Source organism: Natator depressus, chromosome 2, assembly GCF_965152275.1.
Source record: "Natator depressus isolate rNatDep1 chromosome 2, rNatDep2.hap1, whole genome shotgun sequence".
Classification (NCBI taxonomy): domain Eukaryota; kingdom Metazoa; phylum Chordata; order Testudines; family Cheloniidae; genus Natator; species Natator depressus.
The window spans coordinates 62792785-62814781 of NC_134235.1; the positions used below are offsets into that span (position 1 = coordinate 62792785).

Consider the following 21997-nt stretch of genomic DNA (forward strand, 5'->3'; position numbering starts at 1 on the left):
CACAGGACATCTCGCCCATCTCGTGGCCTTACTCACCATGGCTGGAGCAGCAAATCGACTCTTTCAATAGCCAGCAGTTTTGATTACGTTGTGGCTTGCGGGGAAGTGCATTGAAGGGAGTTTATTTTATAAAAAGATTTCATAGAATCATAGAATATCAGGGTTGGAAGGGACCTCAGGAGGTCATCTAGTCCAATCCCCTGCTCAAAGCAGGACCAATCCCCAATTAAATCATCCCAGCCAGGGCTTTGTCAAGCCTGACCTTAAAAACTTCTAAGGAAGGAGATTCTACCACCTCCCTAGGTAACGCATTCCAGTCTCTCACCACCCTCCTAGTGAAAAAGTTTTTCCTAATATCCAACCTAAACCTCCCCCACTGCAACTTGAGACCATTACTCCTTGTCCTGTCATCTTCTACCACTGAGAACAGTCTAGAACCATCCTCTTTGGAACCACCTCTCAGGTAGTTGAAAGCAGCTATCAAATACCCCCTCATCCTTCTCTTCTGCACACTAAACAATCCCAGTTCCCTCAGCCTCTCCTCATAAGTCATGTGTTCCAGCCCCTAATCATTTTTGTTGCCCTTCGCTGGACTCTCTCCAATTTTTCCACATCCTTCTTGTAGTGTGGGGCCCAAAACTGGACACAGTACTCCAGATGAGGCCTCACCAATGTCGAATAGAGGGGAATGATCACGTCCCTCCATCTGCTGGCTATGCCCCTACTTATACATCCCAAAATGCCATTGGCCTTCTTGGCAACAAGGGCACACTGTTGACTCATATACAGCTTCTCGTCCACTGTAACCCCTAGGTCCTTTTCTGCAGAACTGCTGCCTAGCCATTCGGTCCCTAGTCTGTAGCGGTGCATTGGATTCTTCCGTCCTAAGTGCAGGACCCTGCACTTGTCCTTGTTGAACCTCATCAGATTTCTTTTGGCCCAATCCTCCAATTTGTCTAGGTCCCTCTGTATCCTATCCCTACCTACCACCGTATCTACCACTCCTCCTAGTTTAGTATCATCTGCAAATTTGCTGAGAGTGCAATCCACACCATCCTCCAGATCATTAAAGAAGATATTGAACAAAACCGGCCCGAGGACCAACCCTTGGGGCACTCCGCTTGATACCAGCTGCCATCTAGACATGGAGCCATTGATCACTACCCGTTGAGCCCGACAATCTAGCCAACTTTCTACCCACCTTACAGTGCATTCATCCAGCCCATACTTCTTTAACTTGCTGACAAGAATACTGTGGGAGACCGTGTCAAAAGCTTTGCTAAAGTCAAGAAACAATACATCCACTGCTTTCCCTTCATCCACAGAACCAGTAATCTCATCATAGAAGGCGATTAGATTAGTCAGGCATGACCCTCCCTTGGTGAATCCATGCTGACTGTTCCTGATCACTTTCCTCTCGTGTAAGTGCTTCAGGATTGATTCCTTGAGGACCTGCTCCATGATTTTTCCGGGGACTGAGGTGAGGCTGACTGGCCTGTAGTTCCCAGGATCCTCCTTCTTCCCTTTTTTAAAGATGGGCACTACATTAGCCTTTTTCCAGTCGTCCGGGACTTCCCTCGATCGCCATGAGTTTTCAAAGATAATGGCCAATAGCTCTGCAATCACAGCCGCCAAATCCTTTAGCACTCTCGGATGCAACGCATCCGGCCCCATGGACTTGTGCACGTCCAGCTTTTCTATATAGTCCCTATCCACTTCTTTCTCCACAGAGGGCTAGCCACCTACTCCCCATGCTGTGTTGCCCAGCACAGCAGTCTGGGAGCTGATCTTGTTTGTGAAGACAGAGGCAAAAAAAGCATTGAGTACATTAGCTTTTTCCACATCCTCTGTCACTAGATTGCCTCCCTCATTCAGTAAGGGGCCCACACTCTCCTTGGCTTTCTTCTTGTTGCCAACATACCTGAAGAAACCCTTCTTGTTACTCTTAACATCTCTTGCTAGCTGCAGGTCCAGGTGCGATTTGGCCCTCCTGATTTCATTCCTACATGCCCGAGCAACATTTTTATACTCTTCCCTGATCATTTGTCCAATCTTCCACTTCTTGTAAGCTTCTTTTTTATGTTTAAGATCCGCAAGGATTTCACTGTTAAGCCAAGCTGGTCGCCTGCCATATTTACTATTCTTTCGACACATCGGGATGGTTTCATCTTGCACCAGAAACAATGTATGCACTTCAATGCTACCCTTGTGCTTTGTATGCTTTGCAGTGGAAACCTTGTCCATCGGCGCATCCTCCACACAGGGACAGAAACTTTCCCAGATTGGAATGTGGAAAAAGAAGACACCGGAGGACACATTCAATGAGTTAATGCGTGCCTCTGAAAGTGACAAGATGGAGCTCAGCTCATGGAGCATTGCACTGTCCGATAGCCTGCACAAGGAGGACAGGAGAGCATGTAGGGAACACGAGCGTGACATGCAGGATGAGATGATGCAGATTATGGGGGAGCAAACAGACATGTTGAGGCATCTGGTTGAAGTTCAATAAAGACAGGTAGAGGCTAGAGTTTCACTGCAGCCTGTGCTGAACCTGCTGCCATCGTTACCAAGTTCCACATCCTCCTCTCCCAGACGTCCTAGGATGTGGGCGGGGCAGAGGAGAGGGTTCGATATCCCTTGCACTCAACTCCAGGGAAGGGTACAAAGACAGAAGGTGCCCATTCCCACACCTTTGATTGTTATTGTGGTGCAATTGTAAGCAAGCTGTCCTGGTTTCTCCTCCCTCCCGCTCCCTCCAGTGTTATCAGCCCCAGGTTATCTTACTTTTCTTTGCTGTCTCTCAGTGTTTGTGAGCATAATAAAACTTAATGGATTGAGGAGAAAAGGCTCTTTATTCATTCAGCACACAGTGATTAGCGGGGGTGTAGTTTACAGGAGAGTACATGCAACGAAGGGGACAGCTTGGTAAGGAACAACACACAAGTCTCACATTACTGTGGGTCATTGATGAAACTAGTTTTCAAAGCCTCATGGAGACGCAATGCCCTTCAATGTGCTCTTTTTATTGCCCTGGTGTCTGGCTGCTCAAAATTGGATGCCAGGAGATCTTCCTCCACCCCCCCGACCCCCACCCTGCTGGAAACTTTTCTCCCTTTGTTTCACAGATATTATGGAGCATGCAGCAACAACAATGGGGATATTGCTTTCACTGAGGTCTAACCTAGTAACAAACTATGCCAGTGGGCTTTTAAACATCTCAAGGCACATTCCAACACCATTCTGCACTTGCCCAGCCTATGGTTGGACCACTCCTTACTGCTGTCCAGGCTGCCTGTGTACCGTTTCATGAGCCATGGGAGCAAGGGGTAGGCTGGGTCTCCTAGGATCATGATTGGCATTTCAACATCACCAATGACTATTTTGCTGCCTGGAAAGAAAGTTCCTGCTTGCAGCTTTCTGAACAGACCAGAGTTCCTAAAGAGGTGCGCATCATGCACCTTTCCTGACCATCCCATGTCGATATCGGTGAAACAGCCCCTATGATCCACCAGCACTTGCAACACCATTGAGAAGTATCCCTTTTGGTTTATGTACTCTTTGGCAAGGTGGTCTGGTGCCAAGATAGGGATATGTGTTCCGTCTATCGCCCCACCGCAGTTAGGGAACTCTGTAGCAGCAAAGCCATCCACTATGTCCTGCACGTTTCCCAGAGTCAATACCCTTCTTAGCAGAAGTCTATTGATTTCCCTGGCAAGTTGGATCACAACAGACCCCACTGTAGATTTAGCCACTCTGAACTGATTCCCCACTGACCAGTAGCAGTCTGGCATTGCAAGCTTCCAAAGAGCTATTGCCACTCGCTTCTCAACTGTCAGAGCAACTCTCATTTTAGTATTGCTGCGCTTCAGGGCTGGGGAAAGCTCTTCACACAGGTCCATGAAAATGGCCTTACGCATTCGAAAGTTCTGCGGCCACTGCTCATCATCCTATAGCTGGATAACTATATGGTCCCACCAGTCAGTGTGTGTTTCCTGGGCCCAGAAGCGGAGCTCCACCATGTCAAGGTGATGCATGACTGTCACCAGCATCTGCGAATTGCTCCGCGCCATGGCTTCAAGCAGGGCTGCTTGCGTGGCATCACATTGTTCCCTGCGGCGACTTCTGCTTTGGCTGAGCAAATACTGCAAGATAAGGCGTGAGGTGTTTGTAATGCTCACAACAACAGTGTACAGCTGAGTGGGGTCCACGCCTGCCGTGCTATAGCTTAGGAAACCCAGGGTAACCCAGGCTTAGGAAAAAAGGTGTGAAAAAGGCTTGGTTTGTTTGCCGTTGATTTCAGGGAGGGAAGGAGTGAAGTAAGTGTATCATGGGAGACCAATGCCATGTTCCCATAACCATCCGTGCAAATGTTTTGGTCCCATGAGGCACAGCAAGCCCAACCCAACATTCCACTCGGCTCTATGCACTGTGGGATAGCTACCCACAATGTAGAGCTCCATGAGTCGATGCAAGCCCTGCTAGTTACAATGTGCTCCGCCAACACAATTAGCATAGTGGGGACCCACAAAATCAACTTGTTTAAATCGGAGTTTCAATGTCAACTTAAATAAAATTCACCTAATTTTGTAGTGTAGACATACCCACAGTGTCTACACTACAGCTTTCCTCCAATTGATGCAAGTGCCCTACTACACCGACATAATAACTCCAGCTCAGGCATAAGGCTTACATTGGTGTAGTTACGGCAATGTAGTGTCTGTGTAGATACTGTGTTCCTTACATCGTCTTTTGGCTGTCCTCCCGCCCCCGCTCCCCTGGAGAACTGGGTGGCCTGGACCCCACTGCTGGCTGGATCTGGGGTAAGAAGCCCCAAGCAGTTTCCTCCCACTCCTGACAGGGAACAGGGAGTGGGACGGGGGTACAGCCACCAGGAGTCCAGGAACCGGGGGGCAGCTGGGCACCCTGCAGGGACCTTCAAGAGGAGCTGAGACTGGGCTCTCAGCTCCCCACACTGCCCTTCTTAGGTCAGTGGAAGTGTTCCTGGTAAGGACGCATACCACCAACCCAAGGAGGGTAGTGTAGACATGCACCACTGTAGTAATTACTGGGGTGGTCGTAAGTCAACTTAAGATAGGTTGACTTAGGTTTGCAGCGTAGACATACCCTTAGATTTAGATATGTTGGGAGAGATTCTCATCCCAAGTCTGGCCCGTGGACATTAGATAAAGGGTCTGGAATAGTGTAAGGGGACTTTAAAACTGAGAACTCTTCTGGCATAGGAATGGAGGAAGACAACGCCAGGCTGTCCTCTGAGGACACCCTCAAAAGACTTAGTAGAAAGTGAGTATGTGGCAAAGTTACTAGCCCAACATGCCCCCTCCTGTCTGGATTCAGTGTTGCAGCAACTTTCACTCAGGTTCCCTCACTGTCCTTTGGCCTACTCCAGTTTACAATCCAGCCTCTTCTAGGGCTACAGAGACCTTTACCAAAATCCTATAGTAGCAATACAAAACCCAAACCTTCTGCCTGGCTGGGCTCACCTGGCTGCCATTTTATCACCAACATGCCTCCACTGCTTTACACTGTCCTGTGCTTCAACCTACCCCACAATCCAGGGGCTCTTCTCAGAGCATGACAGCAGAGTTTCTCTCTATCTGCAGCCCCTTTCTTTTTTCATAGCAAAGCAGACTTGACTGAATAATCTATGGCTACCACTAACTATAATTCCTCAATATTTAACAGTTTAGATTCTCTCGCTCTGCCCTGTCTTTTTCAGGTAATATAACAATGCCTTTTTAATAATACCCCAGTTCCCCAATGTTTTTAATTTGTTACCTCAAGTCATTTGAATTCCTCAGAAAGCTTTTCCCTTTTATCAAAATGCTTACATACCTGTACGAGATGATCAATTGTTTCTTCCACCTTACATAGCATGCATAGTCCATCTTTGTGTCTATTTATTAAAAAAATAGGTTTTTGTTTAAGCCATGTTACAATGGCCAGTTAGTACTCTCAACAAAAGCACTTCCTTAGTCCTATCAAGGCCTTGAAGTATGTTGCTATCCTCAACTCTAATAATTCATAAAAAAATAATCTTCCACTTTTTTCCCATTAATCCAATTTGTTTGCCATTCCTCTTTTACATTTTTCTGTACTAGGCTTTTGAATTCCTGTTTACTCAAGGCAATTTATGTGTCAATCCTTCTGGTTTTTTAGAGTGCTTTTAGCTGCTTTGTCTGTCATTTTATTCCTTGTTATCCCAATATGCACTGGGATCCAAGCTAATGCTACATGTATTCTTATCTGTTATTAGAAATATAATTTCATTGATTAAATCACTTCTGCATACTGACACCCTTTTTATTCACCATAAGGCCTGAAACTGAATCCAAAAAAATGACCACCACTGCTGGGCATACCTCCCAGATCCAATTTAATGCTAGCATTATTGGTACTAGTTCAGCTGTCATGACAGCTATATAATTGGATATTCTTTTAGATGTACTAATTCCCAGTTTTGGTATACAATATGCTGTCTCCACTCTGTTTTTCTTTTGTGGACCCATCTGTATATATCTGACAAAACTAATTCCACTTTTCATCTACACAATGGTACACTTCATTTTTAATACCTACTTATCTCTTTTTTTCCCCTTACATTTATAAAAGGATTATAAATCCATGTTTAAACATGCAGCTTTCCACCCATAAGTGATCTTCCCAGGACTAAAAATTCTGACTTTGTTCAGCTTTTCCTTGTCTTTCATCTTCTGCATCTACACTTGAACTCAGATGGTATGTGGAGTTCTAACATTATGTGCTATAGTTTGCCTAAAGAAAGCCAAACAATCCTCATATTTGTTTGCTATTTTCATCACTGCAGTTCCCATTAACTTTGGCCTGGAAAGTTATGTTCAGTAGTTTTCAGGTGTAGAGTAACTGGCATTTCACTAGAATCTGTGTAGCACACATATAGGTGTTGTAATAAAATGCACCACACGCAATATGCAGTGCCTGGGCTTGTATTAAATCTAATTTTTTAAGTTCTAATTTTGCTTATGGCTGCCCAGCACTTTGGTCAGCCATAGTCAGTAACTAAGGCTACGTTTTAGTCATGGGTATTTTTAGTAAAAGTTATGGACAGCTCATGGGCAGTAAATAAAAATTCACATCCCATGACCTCTTCATGACTTGTACTATATACCCCTGGCTATAACTTGGGGGGGCAGGGGGCGGCCCAGGGGCAAGCTCCCGGGTGGACGCTTGACCCGGCAGCTCTGCGTGCTGCCTCCACCCCGAGCGCCGGCTCAGCAGCTCCCATTGGCCAGGAACCATGGGCAATGGGAGCTGCGGGGACAGTGCCTGCAGGCAGAGGCAGCACGCAGAGGTGCCTGGCCACACCTCTGCCTAAGAGCTGAAGGAGGGGGATGTCACCCCTTCTGGGGAGCCTCCCAAGGTAAGTGCTGCCCAGAGCCCTCACCCCCTCCTGCACCCTAACCTCCAGCCCTGAGCCCCCCACCCAAACTCCTGCTGCTGCTGGGGGAGAGAGGGGTGGCCCGAGACTGCCCCAGCAGCGGCCTGTGTGGCTGGCCTTGGAGCCACCCCAACTGCTCAGGAGGCCTTGGGGTCAGCCACACTGGCTGCTGCAGAAGTCACAGAGGACCCAGAAGGTCACAGAATCCGTGACCACTGTGACAAACTCGTAGCCTTATCAATAGCTGGTCTGATTAAGGCTTTGTATACTATCAACAGTGTTTTTTAACTGTTCCCCCCAATTAGTCCCAGGAAGACTTTTAAGCAGGTTAATCCTTCCTGTACATTTATCTTTAACATAGTTTATATTATCTTTCCAAGGTAATTTAGTAATCAAATATTACCCCTAAGAATTTAAACCCTTTAATTATTTCTTTTGTTCTCTCTACAGTTAGAGGTTACATTCCTTTGTAGATTTCCTTTTTGTAAAGAAAAGTCCTTTGGCCTTAGCAATGGAGAACTTGAAACCCCATGTATTTCCCCAGTCAGAGGTCTCACATAGCACTTTGTTGATCCTCTTTTCTGCCACCTGAATATTCCTGCTCCTAACGCACAGAGTACAATCATCTGCGAATAAAGTGACACCTATCCCACACTTATTGTCTTGAGAGTTCATTTATCATAATATTAAATAAGATTGGGTGGTAACATTTCCTGGCTGTGTACCATTTTTAATATACACATTCAACATTAAACTTTCCCCAACTCTGCATGGTGCTTTTACTCAATTCTGTAATCCACCCATACATTCTTCCCCTTATCCATAGTGCACCTATTTTATACAACAAGACTTCCCTTCACAGCATGTTATATGTCTTTTCAATATCTAACAAGACAGCTATCATGAAACCTTTGTGCCTCATACTTTTTTGTATTTCAGTTTCTAATTTAATAATGTGATCAATGGTGCATTTTCTTCTCCTAAAACCATTCTGCCCTTACCTATAACGCCACTGTTTTCCAAATAGGCAACCAATCTTGCATTCACCGTTCTCTCCATAATTTTATCCAGAAAGGATGTAAGGACAATTGGGCTACAGGCATCCACTTCTGTGGATAGTTTGCCTGGTTTTCATATTGGAATTAATACTACGTGTTTCCACCCTAGCGGTCCTTTTCCCCTATATACTGTTATGTGATTCCAAGAGAACCCTCAAACTGCTTTCAGAGATATAATTAAACATTATGTTGCATATATTATTTTTATCTGGGATTTATTCTTGCTGATATCAATAACTTTCTCAAATTTCCAGATGCAAAAGCATTTAGTCAGTGTAGTATCTTCATGTTTACCCCAACTACATAATAGATCAGGATGCACTCTTCAATGAATTGTCTTAATCTAATGGAAAACTTCACTTTGATTTTCATCATTACTTAGCCCTGGGAAAGTTTCTCATTATCAGAACTTCTAGCTATCTTGTCAGTCGGAATCAGACCTGGGATATGACTCAGTCTGAATTCCATTAATTTTTCTAATTTGCCTGTATATTTCTGATGTCTTGATATCTTTATTTATCCGCCAACCGTGCTTCCTCCAACTTTCTTTCTTTGATGTTTATTTAATAATTCTTTGTGCTATTGCCTTGCTTCTTTTATACTTCATTAGATCTTTGCTATTCATTGTACTTTTCACTTTTTGTAGGCTTGTTCCTTTCTTTAATTGCCATTTTACACTCCTCATTCACCACGGAAGTGAGTTTTTAGTTTTGAGTACTTCAGTATTTTAGGTATGACTACAGTAGCTGCTGCTATTAATCCCTTTATTACATTATCATTGCAGCTTCCTGTGTCATCACTCACACAAAGATTATTCCCAAATACATTCCCTCAGTACATTTACATGTAAATATTTCCTAATTAGCTTTCTTAAAATTCTAGGTGGATAATTTTCCATTGCCTTCAAACTCATCTTGCCCTTGAAAAGTAATAAGTATATGGAAATGATCACACCCCATTCTTTCTTCTTTATATATTTCCCAGTTGCATTTACTTACCATATCTGCTGTTATATTTACCAGGTCTAAACAGAAAACATTACCAATTGCTGCATTAAATCCAGTGGTGGGGCCATCATTTAAAACTACTGAATTGGTTTCATCAATGAACTTTTCAAAACATGCACCATTTTTATGAGTTGTTTTACTTCCCCCACAATTTGTTATGACTATTTAGGTCACCACATATAATATATGATTTAGCATTCTTCACTATTTCTTGTAGCTCCGAGTTTTCTAATTTCCCCCCACAGGCCCTGAGTTCCTGTGTTACCGGGGGGTGCTCGACTCCGGCTCCGCCCCAGACCCTGCCCCTACTCCACCCCCATCCTGCCCCTTCCCACTCCTGCTCTGCCCCTTCCCACCCTGCCCTCACCCCACCTCTTACCTCCCCGTCCCCCCACAGTGCCTCCTGCACGCTGCTGAACAGCTGATCGGTGGTGAGCAGGAGGGAGGGAGAGGCGCTGATCAGCGGGGCTGCCGGTGGGCAGGAGGCGCTGGGGGGCGGAGGGGAGGAGCTGGTTAGTGGAGCTGCCAGTGGGTGCTGAGCACCCACTATTTTTTTCCTGTGGGTGCTCCAGTCCTAGTTTTTGGTTTTGCCTAAAGTCAATATACCCTGGAATTTTAAAAGCAAGCTTTTTAGCCTGCCATGTTTCCTGTATACATATATCTGGTTTAGTTTTCATTTCCAGTACTTTTTTAGTTCTTGACCATATGCTATCAAACTGCACATTCCAACAGAAGACTGTGATTCCCAATGGTCATATTTCTCCATTAATCTCATTCAAAATTGCATGAATATGTTCCATTGACAAATTGCTAATATACAAGTATTTTTCTGTTGCTCTTGCTATAATTTTCATTTTTTCTGATTTTTTCCCTGTTTGTGATGTACAATTTATCACTTCTATCATAAAAGCAATAAACCCTTATTTTGTCACTGCTAGTATATTATTGCCTATTCCTTTCACAGTGTTTATCATATTCTTTACAGAATAAAGCTATGTCTACTGGTCCCCTTTTCATTTGCTGATTTTCTCTTCCATCTCTACTTGATGCTCTGAGAGGCTCCTTACAGCTTGTGCAAAAGATACGTTATTAACATTTTTTTGTCTTTTGTGTCACTTTAGCTTGTCTTGCTCCAATACACCCTCTATATGCTGGACTGTGATTACCACTGCAATTACTACATTAAACTCTGCCCCTTCTATATATTTTTCATACGAATGCTCTCCCTCGCATTTCCCTTTACAAACAGTTGCTATGTGCCCATACCATTGGCACTTATAACACCTTAAGGGAGAGAGGCTATATGACTTAGTTCTGAATAGCTGAACCCTTAGGGCAGTCTACCCTACAGAATTACTTTGGTATAACTACCTCTCTCAGGGGTGTGAAAAATCCACACACCCCCCCCCAAGCAACATAGTTACACTGACCTAAACTTCTGTGTAGGCAGTGCTATCAGTGGGAGAGCTTCTCCTGCTGACATAGCTACTACCTGTAACAGAGGTGGATTAACTATGCCGATGGGAGAGCTCTCTCTCATCAGCATAGAGCATCTTCATCCTCAGCTGTGCTTCCCCCCCCCCCCCATTGTCCCTCTCCAACAGACTCTTTTTTCAGTTTCCAGAGTGACTTCATATGGGGTCAGAAAATTCCCCACCTCCCTTTAGCCCAGCCCCTTTCTGTTCTGAATGTCCTGTTTATAGTAGCCACCGAGTTCCTTTGCCAGCTTGGACTAGTGGTCATTTAAGTGTGGCCCATCCTCAAGATGCAGCCAGATAGCATAACTGGCCATGCAGGCCCACATTAACCTATTCAGGGCCTATGTGGGGTACACACCTGGCTAGAGTGAGAGGGACCTGTCAGAGACAGGAACAGGTGGAGCCATGGTGCACAGAGCTACAAAAAGTCTAGGCAGCACTACCACCCATCAGTAATCGATGACAGGCTGCCATAATGTAGACAGCCCTCCAGGGCTCCCCATTCAGGGAGCAGAAACAATACTACCTGACTTATTTGACTGATTACCCAACACAAAAAATAGCCAGAGTGAACAGTTCAAAAGTAGTCCATTGGCTCAAAGACAGTTGCCTAAACAACTAATTGAATTACTTGTATTTTATTGGTTTATTATTCAATCTGTTTGCAGATAATTCTCAAAACAAAAAGGCTACAAATAAATTGTCTGCTGCAAATAGTTTTCCCAGCCCTAATGGTCAGAACTTTCTCCGAGAGTGGACAGAATGAGGCTGTGATTATGATGATTTTTTATCTTAAAAGTTACAAAGGTATTCAAAATCTGAATTATGTCCATTGCAAAATGAAAAGGATATTTGGACAGCCCTTCAAAATTGCACAATATATGGGAGATGTAAATAGGAACTAATCCAAAGTCCATTCTATTGACTTCAATTTGGCCCCTTAACAGCTCCTTAATAATCATGATTCCAACTTTACAGTTTGCACATCTGTGTATAGTTAAGAAAAAAGCAGCCCTGCCAACATTAAATGAATCAAACAACCATGACACTTACTGGGCTAGATTCTCTATTGGTTTTACACTGGTGCAGCTCCATTGGTTGCAGTCCCACTATATCTTTGATACTAGAGTAAGTAAAGCTGTGCATATATGCTCCAATAGTGGATGATACTGATGCTAGGGCACAGCTTTGTTTTGTGTGGCACCTATCTAGGTCCTATACTTTCTAATTTTAATATTGGGCTGATTTTATACTTTCCATAATCTGCAATAAGAACCATGTTAGCTCTTGCATTTCTGATATAAAAGGAGTAAACTCTTCCTCTTCAAGGTGTTTTCTAATTAGTCTTGATATATTTATCAAAAAACTTTAAAGCAGAGACCATCTTTTATGTTGCATTTGCTACCTTACCCCAAAAGGACCCCAATCTGGACTGAAGTCTTTGGATGCTACCATGATAAATAAAATAACATTGGAATTTGCCTTAAACTCCTCAAGATCAACTTTTCATCCATTTGCCACTGCAATGGAGAAGGATTGAGACTCCAGAACAAATAACGTGTAATGTTTCCTCAAAAGTTAATGAAACCAGAAAAGCCTTGCCTGTCATTTGTTTGCTAAAATATCAAATATTTCAGAAAAAATGTAATATGCTAGTTTTGTATTTTTAAATGTCAGTGTTCAATAGCAAATGTCATCTTTTCAGTAAGGAACAAGAGCTTTGCAATATCGATGAAACTACAGAGAACTTCTGGATATGAATTTGACCCACCTGTGGTTATTCTTCATACAGATAGAGATTTTTGTTAGGAAAAGTAAAGGTAGTTTGAGCCAGGGCTTTTGTCAGCCACCTCATGAACTTTAACCTCCACCCTAATACACAAAGACAGATTTTGAAATGAAAGAGCCCCTTTTATGGCACAAAGGCATTTCATCTCAAGCACTTGTAGGCGTTGAACCTGTTGTCTCCTTATCTCCCATGCTTCTGCAACAACCAGCATTGCACTGCACACAGTGGACTTTTAAGACTCAGTGACACTGGCTTAATTTACACAACCCCTGAGATGTTATTCCACACTCTTCCAGCATTCCCCAGTTTTGACTGTATCTCATCTTCAAGCTTCCAGTCTTCCATAACCCACCTGCCAATGTACCTGAACTGGTAAGGCTGGTTTAGTTTCACTTAATTAATCTCTATGTCCAGTTTCCCTGTGGCACCTCTACTGACCCACGTGACCTCAATCATGCTCATTTTCATCCCATGCCAGTTTAGTTGGTCGTATCACTGGTTTACTATCGCTAGGTGTCCTTTTGAGGATGCCCTTATTGCTATGTCAGCTGCAGATAACAGCTTCTCACAGTTTCCCAGTGGGATCCTCCTGCTGACACAGTCCATCAATAAGATAAACAGGAGCAGACTTAGGGCTGTCCCCGGGTGCGGTCCAGCTTTCGCTTCAAAGAGACTTCTTGTTCCAAAAACCACATTCAGATAGATCACTGTTGTAGGTGATCTAAATAGGGCATTCCAATAGTTATTAAATCTTTCATACTTCCTCAGCATTAGTGTGAGTGTCCTTTGGTCCACTTTATTGTATGCCTTTTCCAGGTCTCTAAAAGCCTCTAACCTATCCTGCTGGTGTTCTAGCTGCTTCTCTATCCCTTGCCATATTATAAACATGGCATCTGTGGTTCCTCATCTTTTCCTAAAGCTGAACTGGTCTTGTTTGAGGAGGGGTGCCACCATTCTCCTTATCCTAGCTTCCAGGATACTTCCAGTATCATCATCCTATGCAACAATAGCTTTATCCCTTGATAGTTTCCACATTCATGGATATTTCCCTTCTTATGAATTGGAACCAATTCCTGAAGGACAGGTGCAAGTCTATCTATCCATATGGCGTTAACCACTCTGATCATCCATTTTATGCCTCTCTTGCCCAAGACTTTCACCAGATCCCCTGTCACTTCATCAGGTCCCATTCTTCATTTCCTGGAGCATTTATTTCTCTAACCAAAAAGTAATACATTCAATTCTGTGATTGTTAGTATTGTATTTTTGGATTGTGTTTGGTAGTGATTTGTAAAGTTCCTTGCTCATGCTTTATAAATAAATGCAATTTAAAAAAAAGATACCAGCTACACAATGGCCTCTGATTTGTTGTAATTACTTATATTTACTAGGTTCCAAGTGTTAAGAGAAGACTCCTTCTTATACCTGGAAGCATACAAGCTCTCTAATTTGTAGATCATAAGGATGGAATGTATCAATGGTCCAGACACCTGAGAAGAATATTTTTAGTTTTGTTAATAGCCGTTATATTTTTTAATGTTCTTGTCAATTTGTTCATTTTAAAAAGTAATTGATAAGGAAGGGATGTGCTACACATTAATTAATCCTACTGATGGTAAACCATGAAAAGTAAAGGAGGTTTGTGTCTATGTCACTGCAAGCAGCATTGCTGCAGGGTTGCAAGGGTCTGGAAATTTGCTTTTCATCTATTGTACCAGCCTTAAAACCAAATTCTACTCTCAGGAAGAAAAATGTGCCCAAGACAAATTTAGTCAGATCTCAGTGCATCACAGAGGTTTGGAATGTTTTCAAAGGCCTTACCTCTTAACTTCCCCAGATCTCTATGTACAGGTGAGACTACTGGAAGCCTACGGATCTGCACTTCTGCCAAAAACATTCAGTGTTTAACCCATACTGATGATTGTGTACAGGTTTCTCTGTACATATTTTTGTTCCTTCAGCATTCCTGTTCTTGCTTTCAAAAACAAAGAACTAGACTGTTGGATGTTCCATTACTTGAAATATCTGACCATATTACCCTCTGGAAACAATATTTTCTAAAGCGCATAGTTACGGATGTTTTGAAACCCCAGGAACCCAACCTCTTATCCACTCTACTAGGAGTCAGCACATTTAGGACTGAATCTTCAGCTGTGATGGAGCAGAGCCCAGCATAACTAAGACAAAAGCAAAGTGACTCTAAACCACTTTCCTGACTCACTTACTCCCCAAATCTGGGGAGAGGTTAGGGCCAAACCTTTCCACATCACAAGTTAAAGCAGCCTAGAGCTGCTGTAAATTACATTGGGTTGTAATGGCTCAAGTGGCACAAAGAGACTTTAGCAAGGATCTGGCCTCTAATTTCTGGTCCCACTCTTACGCGGACTTCCTGTGTGATGTGTGACAAGTCACTAAGCCTCACTTTACAGGAGGCACTAAATACCTGCATGCCTCCATTATGCCTACTTAGAATCATACTTCTCCTCTACTTCAGCCTCATCTCCTTTACATATGAACTCTCTCATTCAAACCAACCTCCTTTTTCCCCCTTAAATGGTTATGCTTCACCCTCCAACTGTGAAGTCTTGTGCGCTCTAGTGAACACACACACACTTACTGTTTTATGTCCCAACAGAAAGAAATCAAAGTCTCCCAGCTTCACTAGAGAAAATTCTTAAAGGTACAGCAAGTGCAGTGCCAGAGCCCTCAACAGAAACCAGTTTAGAGCATGTTCATTTTGGTACCAAAAAAGCAGCTGTATTTATTTGTAGAAAAAGAAAAGACAGATAACAATGCAAAAACCCAAATGCTTTGATCAAAGGCACAGACACTTCCTGCTTTTCTAGGCCAGAGATTTGTTTATAGCTGATCTCTCCTACCCACTGTACTCTCTGACTTCTCAAGAAAGCAAACCTTGTATTTAAAACCCTGCTCCTTTCAGGTCACTTTCTGCCAGTGACTTGTCAGTCTGTCAATCATCCCAGGACCTGCCACCCCATACATATTTATATAGAAAAAGCAGTCCCAGCCCGTATCCATTCCTGGTATAGATTAGGAGTTTACTCTCCCCACTTTTAAGATCATATGAGGACTTATCCCCCAGTGAACTGGTGATAGGCTACCACTTGTGTGCCTTTCTTCTCACAAGAAGTGAATCACAGCACTGTATAGTAAACTCAATAAGTTCAGAGAGGAACACCTGAAGTAGTTAATAGACAGTATGCCACAGATCTAGGGTGACCATATTTCCCAAAGAGAAAATGGGACACCCGCAGCCAGTTGCCCGATTCCCCCTTTGCCCTCCCCACCGCAAGACTGTTGCCTGTGGCTAGAACGCTGCAAGGGAGGAGGGGGGGCCTCCGGAGACTGTCTGCTGGTCGCTGGAACCCTGTGGCCCCCCCCCATGCTGGAACACTGCCTCCCCTCCCCAGCTCTGCCTCCGAACTGCGGGGCGGGAAGGGCTGGTATCTCTGCTCACCCCCCCAACATTCCTCCACACTGCACCCCACTTTTTTGACAAAAGTGGGCATTTGTCCCATTTGATCTTGCCAACTGATCAAGTCAGCAAGAGCAAACAGAACAAATGCCTCCTTTTGGCTGGGGGGGGAGTCAGGACAGCTGGGACAGAGCTTAAAAAAGGGACTGTCCTGGTCAAAACAGGATGTATGGTCACCCTACACAGATCTGTGGATTTCATGGAGGGTAATATTCAGCGAGGATGTGGGGATGGAGAAGAACCACAAGGGTGGGTCATGGTAAAATGAATGCTGGTGAAAATGGTGGATGGTGGGATTAAAATGAATTAAGGTCTCTTTATGTAAAACAGGTTTCTATACAGATTGTCAGTTTAAAATGGACAGACACCTTAACTGGACTGTGCAGACAATCCTTGTACTGTTTAAGACAGGTCAGTGTGTCAGTTTATTATTAATTACTGTTGTCATTGTTTGTATTTAAGTAGTGCCTCCAGCCAGGTTCGGGACACATTGTACTAGGTGCTGCACAGATATATAGCAAAAGATAATCCCTACCTCAAAGAGCACACAACCTTAAAGACAAAACACAAGACAAATAGGTGGAGGGTTGAATGGGAGGACAGGACAGGGTAATAGTAAATCATGTACGTTTTGCATAGACCAACTGGGTGCACAATACATCGGTATAATAAGATGATCAATATCAGTAATCTCTGCTCATCACCTGCTTAGCTGTGATCACATGGCTGTGTTCTGTAGGCATCATGAGAGAAGTGACCCTTTAAGTGGATCTGGAAGGGATAAAAAAAACCAGTTACTTACTTTCTCGTAACTGTTGTTCTTTGAGATGTATTGTTCACGTCCATTCCACATTAATGTGGAATGGACATGAACAAGCACTCGAAGTAGTAGTGGTATTTACAGATTTTAAACAGCATTCCCCCCCACCCCTCACACACAAAAGGCAACGTGATTGCAACTAAAATAAAAAGGCTTAATTTGTCAGTACTCTTTGAAATTCAGCATGCAAACGTCATTGACTTCCTGCTGGGGAAGCTACAAAAAAATTATCCTCCCTCCTTTCCCTAAAAATTTTGGGGAAATAAAATTACGAGATTCAAATCCCACTTGTATGCGCTCTGAGAAAACATGAAAATTAAGGGCCAGATTCTGCCAGGCTTATACGTGAACCCCAGTTAGGCTCTTTGAGGGTCTACTTGCCATGCCAAACAGGGTTGGCATAAAAGTGCCCCTCTGCATCTAGTGATGAGGAGAAATAAAAAGGATCTTGGGGCGTGGTGATAGTTACTAAAAGATTCAGCAACAGATCCTGCAGAAGAGAAATGTACAAAATATTGGCCCATAAATTGATGGGTGCCAGTTTGGAGAAAAATACTTTTTTTAAATAAAAATAAAGATCAACATGATTAAATTTATTAAAATTATTTCTTTGTTTTCAGATCATTACATTACAAATGTATCTTCTGTACATTTTAGTAATGTAGCCACAAAAAGAAAAAGTCAGAAATGCACAGAGTAGCGGTGTTTTACATTAATACAAAAAAGACAAATGATCATGGTTCTTCCCTGCCTGGCACCATCTGTAGTCATGCAAAATGAGGGCAGGGTGCAGAATAGTAGCATTCTGATATTATCTAGGACACCCATCACCACAGGCCTTGAGACAACTAATAGAATAGAACTGAAACATAACACACCCCAAAAAACCAAACAGTGTAGTTCAATACATGAGAATGATTCAAAGAAACACCAGCTAAGAAGAACACGAAACAGTATTGACCATCTATTAGAAGGATTCCACAGTTGTACACAGGTGTATATTGATGGAAACAGCATTCCACGTTCACTAGGGCTTTGTCCATGTTGTAGTAGGAGGACAGAACCTCTCCGTGAGCCATTTCTAAAAGGTATATACACATATATATATATATATATATATAATGCCAAATGACTTCAAGTCAAATACTGTTATGTTTTCCTAAATATAGAGATTTCAAGAAAAAAAACCACATCTTTGACATGGGAGGAATGTTCAAACTGAATAAATGAACTTTTCCTATTTTGAATAAAAGTTAATGTCATTTACTTGGCTCATGATATACTGACTGAGAAGTGAGAGACACAGGAAAGAATGTGATTAAATAGTTTCATTTGGCACACTGTTTAAGTATTCAGCCTTGATGATAATGCTCTCAAAGACAATCAATCACTGATTTTAATTTGCTTTATTGTGTTCCAGCCAGAAAAAGAAAAAAAGTGAATTAAATTTAGAAGTTGTTTAGCCATTCCCTTACATTCTAAAATAACCCAGATGGAACATACCACATAAGCTAGTGTTACTAAAATGTGAAATTAAGCAGTAAGACTTAAGCAGTGTATTTTTAGGGCTTATTAATATAACGATAGATGAAAGGGAAAAAGGAGTCATCTCATCTCATTCACCTGTTTATTGTACATCTCAAGTGCAGTAGGTGGTCAATAATGACATTCATTTATATAGTGGTATAAGTGTGTGAGGAGCTACATAAAACAAGAGTGACACCTTTCTGCCATGAAACTTACAGTCAAAGGGGAGACATAAAAACAGATTGTGTGTGGGTGGGAGAAGAGAGATCACAATTGAGGAGAACAAGGGAAGAAAGATTCCTGGAAGAGTTAGGTTTGAAGGAGGAAAATGCAGACAAGAAATGGGAGACTAATTTAAAAGCAGTGAGCTGCACTATAGACTGTATGAAGCTCAGACTGGAAGACGACAACAAGGATCTGGGAAAGGGTTCAGAACAGGGTGTTTTAGTGACTAGACTGGGTTAACTCACTGGAATGCTGTGGTTTGCCAGATTATGACAAGCTGTAGGCTTGATAAGTAAATTCATCTACTGCCTTTACAGTTTGTCTATTCAACACAATGTCCACTTGCTTTCTGTTTTTGTTAGTCATGTCAATGTACAAGCATTTTGTTTGTGTTGCATTCAGGAAAAGTCCATATTCCTCTCTAACTGTTCTTAGAGACTCCAACATTTGTTGCATTGCACTGGTAATTGTAGCAAAGAGTAATGTGTCATCAGTCTACTGGAGGTCAGTTAAGAAGTGTCTACCAATGGAAATCCCAGCTCCTTCCACTTTGTCAGAACCTTTCAAGGCTTGTCCCATAATAAATTCTGTGTATATATTTATTTAAAAACCTTGGGACAAAATACACCCTTATTTCACACCCTGCCCAGTGGGAAACCATTCACTGTTACTTACTTACTGTAGTTGATACTGTGGTCTGTTGGTGATGGTAGAGACTTGTGACGAGTTCAATGAGATGCTCTGGAATCCCCATGTCAGCCAGTATCCTCCAAAGATGATTGTGCTGGACAGGATCAAATGCTTTTTAATAGTTAATGAAGCACATGATCAGTGTGTGACTGCACTCTGCATTTTTCAATGATGTGACGGATATTCATGATTTGGTCATGTGTGCCTCAGTCCCCTCTGAAACCGGCTTGTTGTGGTGCTAGTTCTGCTTCTGTCTTTAGTTTCATGCAATCCTAAATATGTTGATCAGAGCTTTGCTCCTGAGTGATATCAGGGAGATGGTTTGATAGTTAATAGACTGTGTTACGTCTCCCTTTTTTGGCAAGGTCAGAAAAATTCCCTTTGGCCAGTCATCTGGCCAATTTCTAGTCATCCATATATCATTACAAATTTTCCACGTAATATCAGGACCACATTTGCCAGTTGCTTTTAACTGATCTGTAGGCAAGTTATCTATTCTTGGTGCTTTCCCAGGCCTCATTGTCATGATAGCAAGAGCCACGTGCTTTGGCATGATTGATGGCTTTGGCTCCAGATTCTCTTTTCCATTTTCTTGTATTATGAGTGGCTCTGGTGAGGCTGGCAGACTGGCACAATAATCTCTCCACTTGTGTTTAATATCATGACCCTCAGTGAGGACTCTGCCCTCATGCTCATGTTTGATTATAGGGAAAACCTTTTGTTGAGAAGTCTCACAACTGTGAACATACCTTTTGTATTATTACTCTTTATAGTTCTCAAGTTCCATGCATTTTCCCCTTATATATTTGCTCATCTTCTCTCATCTGCCTTTGAATCTGTCTGCTCAGTTCCATATATTCTCTCCTACATTCTTTTGTCTCCAAGTCATTCTCCATCACTCTACCTCGTTTTTCTGTCAGCTCAGACACTTGCTCAGTAAACCATGATGCAATCGGACACTGACTTTTTGGAATGTGTGCTTTGGCAGCCTCAAGCATTATAGTTTTCATTTTACTCTAAAGTTTGTTGGGGTTATTCTCTTCTTTCACCTGTGCCAATGCTCAACGCCATTCTGGACAAAAGTTATAATTTTTGTGGATTTTGGACAAGTCCAAATGCAGTGGACCTGTTGAATGTCATATCTTTTTTACATTTTAATTTGATGTTTGAGGTGAACAGCTGTTTGCAGATTATGGATCAGACACCCAGGAAAGTCTTTGTCCATTGGATACTTGATCTCCAATGTTGCTGTATCATTACAGAGTCAATATGGTTCTTTGTTATACCATCAGGCAGATGAATTTAATTATCTGGGCTCACATAAGTCCAATCAAGGAGACTGTTCCAAATGAAATAGGAAGATGAGTAGGGATTGCTTGCTCAGCTGTGACCTCCCTTAAAGTGTAGAAAAACATCTGAAAATGTACAGAGGTGTGACTGGTGAAAGCCGAACTTTCTCCTTAACAATTTATAGATATGAAGTGGGGAAAGTTAATGCTGCTGACAAGAAGAAAATTGAAGCTTTTGAAATGTGGTGCTGGTGAAGACTCTTGTGTATCTGCTGGACAAGAAAATAAAAGACGAATGCCTGTATTAGAAATATTATTAGAAAAAAAGCAGATCTTGGTGTTGGAAATCAACAGATGCAATCTTATGTGCTTTGCTCACATTCTGCATAGATATGGAAATAACAGGGAGAAAGTTACTGTGACCGGGGTGCCTTGATGGGCCACACTGAGAATGCCACACTCAGGGAAGATGGCAAGAAATAGGGCAGACAATCCCCCCCCCATACTGATGATTTATTCTCTAATTAAATTCACCTAGCCAGTAACAAAACAGCTTCTGTAAAACCACACTGGTTAACAAGAAGCCAAACACAGTCCTCTTAAAGCATTCCAGCCCTTTGCTTCCATTAGAGAGCCAAGTCTAATATAGTGAGGGGTTACTGAAAACCTGATTCACCATATGTGAGGTTCACCAATTCCAAAGGACCAATCACTTATCCCTAGGTCACTATGAGTCTCAGATCTCACCCAATAATCACGCTAATGTCAATCCTTTAGTAACTAAAACTAAAGGTTTCATAATAAAAGGAAAAAGAAAGAAGAGAGTTGTAGTTAAAGATCAACATCAAATGGTTAAAGATCAACATACATATGAGTGACTTCCAGTGTTCATAGTTCAGGATCGCAGCAGTGATGGAATAAACTGCTAGCTTTTAAAAGTCTCTCTGGAATCATCACAACAGGTCAGAATACAAAGTCAGTTTAGATATAAAGTATATTATAGTCTTTCGTGCATTTTCCAGGTTATTCCAAATAATAATTTGAAAGATCATAGACTCACAGAATATCAGGGTTGGAAGGGACCTCAGGAGGTCATCTAGTCCAACCCCCTGCTCAAAGCAGGACCAATCCCCAACTAAATCATCCCAGCCAGGGCTTTGTCAAGCCTGACCTTAAAAACTTC

At 42.5% G+C, this 21997-nt stretch overlaps 1 long non-coding RNA gene across 1 annotated transcript; it reads right to left on the minus strand.

Annotated features, from left to right (window-relative positions):
* Positions 1-5885: 5885 nt before the first annotated feature.
* On the minus strand, positions 5886-19699 carry LOC141981403 (uncharacterized). The gene is made up of 3 exons (XR_012637765.1): positions 19511-19699; positions 16968-17034; positions 5886-5914 (listed from the first exon to the last, which is right to left on the minus strand). It is a non-coding gene; the product is annotated as an uncharacterized LOC141981403 (long non-coding RNA).
* Between the last annotated feature and the right edge of the window lie 2298 nt (positions 19700-21997).